Raw genomic sequence first — 3,212 nt, forward strand, 5'->3', positions numbered from 1 at the left:
TATTAATACAAAGATCGAACACTCAGAAAAAACACTCAGAAAAAATTTAAAAAATCTTTGTATTAATAATTATAACAAACTAGTGGAGTAATTTCACAAAAAATAATTGAATATCAATGAACTGAAATCAAAAATTTCATTAACTGTATTTATTCTTCTGTGATCCAATTAGTTCACAATGAGCAGGAGCAAAATGTAGAATTCTTTGTTTTGTTTGACTGAACATACAAGGTATATACATTGGGCAACAAACTGCCAGCCATTGCGTCTCCTAAGCCATTATCTCTTTGAATATAAGTCCTACTCAAATTCCAATTTATTCACATTATATATCAATAAAATATGAACTCCCGTGGTGCCACAAACAAAGGAACCTCCCTATATTCTATCACCCCCTCTCGATCCATTAGCCGGCGGCGGGGCAGCTTCCGGTCGGCGGCGGAGTCGCGCCGGAAGTAGGCTCAGCACACGCTTCTTATCGAGCGTGAAAAAATGGAACGTTATGATTTAAGACTGTTTGAATTTGAAAAGATTTGTTTTTCCTTTTGAACCCTGTATTTGGAGAGTGATGGTATTGGATTCAAGTCCCGGCGGCGGTCTGCACCACCGACTACTATAAAAAAACCATTTGTGAAAGACGACACAGTGACAGAAATAGAGAAAGCTATGTTGAGGTGGTTTGGGCACGAGATGAAAGTAGAGTGGCGAAAGATATAAATATAGACGTGGAAGGTAAGCGTGGAAGAAAAAAAACAATGGAAGTACTGTAAGCCACAATTACTATCAGAACCGCTGTCGCCAAAACGCACACATTCATAATTTGGAATATATCCGCTCACGCGATGCGCTCATCCTACCGCAAAATGGCGGCTATTTGGTTTCGCAATTTAGAAAAGGATTCAGTTTAAATACAAGTTTTTATAAATAAAAATTATTATTCTGCATTGCTAAATAAATACCCTCCGTACTACAACAAAAACATCTCAAATAAGATGCAGTAATACACCGCAAATCCTACACTTAAAAAGCATTAATTAAAATTTTGGTGTACTTGGGTAAATATGATAATATTCCGTTTGAGTGGTTCTAACGTTTACCAAGAAATTACTTCTTAAAGTATAGTTTATAAGCATTTATATTCAGGGTAAACTTAAAAAACGCTACTTACGGTATGTTTTCAATAAATAAACACCGAAATCACCAACCCAAACAATAACACAAACGATTGTCGTGACGTATTTTTGAAGTTGTTTATTTTTTCTAAGTGACAGACCCAGTCATTAAAAACTTTATGGTTTGCTAGATTAGTTACCGAAATAGCAATTAGTATTAGTTCTTTTACCTGTTATAACTTCGATATCCGATAAATCGGTATAAAATCATCACCGGTACCTCTAGGTGTGGTATGCGTCTACGGCTGCATATATCGCGTGAGCGGATAGTGAAATCTTGGTAGCGACTGGTCGCTGGACTGTTAATATAATTTAAACTATAGCCTTTTGGCACATCAGTCAGCAGTAATGTCAGCATTACTGTGTTCCGGTTTTGAAGGGTAAGGGTGCTGGTGAAATTACAGGCACACGAGACTCGGACGGGCGCATTGGCAGTGCTCCTCAGATCTTTGCGATTTAAGGCTCTGAGTGGTACTGATAGTGTTATGGACAGGCGTGTAGCTTACCATCAGGCGCACGATTTGTTCGTCCCGTCACTTAATATTATAATAATAAAAAAAACATTGTCGACAGTTCAATACCATCAACACATATTGTTGCAAGTTACGATGTTTTGATTTTGTATTGAAATTTCAATCAAAGTGCTACCATCTCGGAATTAATAGCTGAACGACATCGAATGCTTATTTAGTTTTTCTAAAATAAGCGACCATATTGCAGCGGTATAAGATTTACTTGCATACAAAAGATGCTTATGATAAACACAAATTTGAAAATTTTATTAAAGTTAAATACAATAAGATCGAGACTTAGCGATGATACGAAATGTCATCATTGATAATATTATAAGCGCGACTATTATTTTTGCACTGCAAAGCAGTGAAACAAAGCATGTTACATGATATAAAAAATTTCAAGCATTGTTTTCGCACGAATTTCAAAAGCAATTTAAGTTAATCCGAAACGTCTAACAGTGACGTTTTTCAGTCTTATTTTTTTTAACAATATTGTTGCAACCAATTAATCGCCAGTCTTCACAGAGTCAATTTAATTTCACTTAAAAAATATTGCATTTTTAATTTATATTTTGGCAGAGATATTAACATAAATTATGTTCGAAAATGAAATATTTATACATACAGTTGATGCTAGCTCAATTGATGATTAGGGCTCATCTTTGTCGGAAAATGAATAAAAATTTAAATTACATATGAAGTCTTTATCGAGTTCTTAGGTTTTCGCGATTGTTACACATAGGAAATTAAACTATTTTTCCGGATTTAAATCGCGTATAATTGTTTTTTCAAACAAACCGACGTTTCGGGTCCTTTACAGGTCCCATGACATTACAGGATGCAGGAGTTTACAAGCTTGACTGTGAGTGCGGTCTCTCTTATATTGGACAAACAAAGCGAAGTATTTGTACCCGGGTCAAAGAACATATAGCTGATGTCAAACACCGTCGCGTAAACAAGTCTGCAGTCATCGAGCATGTCATGGATAAACCTACACATTCAATGAAGTTTGACAAACCCCAGGTCCTTGCAAAAGAAGTCCGTTATCTACCCAGGATGCTGCGAGAGGCCATTGAAATTAAAAAACATCCTAATTTCCACAGGGAAGATGGTTTCTCCGTATCACCAGTTTGGGATCCAGTATTTCCTCTAATGAAAAATCCCAAACAGACATAAGACTGCAGTACTAATTAATATGTTTTAGTTTATTCTAATTTCTATTATTAATTAATAATAAATTAAACTCAATAAAAATTCATTCAATAAAATAATTTGTAAAACTTAATATAGCGTAAATTGGAATGTTTCTTTGTAAAATTAAAAATAAGGTATTTAATTAATAACTATTGTGACTATAGTGAAAAAAATAGGGTGGTTTGCATCAATATTAGACATAACTGGTTGAAGACTGTACCACCTCAGTCAACCGTGACCATGGGCCCTGTAAAGGGCCCGAAACGTCGGTTTGTTTGACAAAACAAATATACGCGATTTGAATCCGGAAAAATAGTTTCATTTCCTATAT

This window comes from Hyposmocoma kahamanoa, unplaced genomic scaffold, assembly GCF_003589595.1.
Source record: "Hyposmocoma kahamanoa isolate Upper Pololo Valley unplaced genomic scaffold, ASM358959v1 245, whole genome shotgun sequence".
NCBI classification, from domain to species: Eukaryota; Metazoa; Arthropoda; class Insecta; order Lepidoptera; family Cosmopterigidae; genus Hyposmocoma; species Hyposmocoma kahamanoa.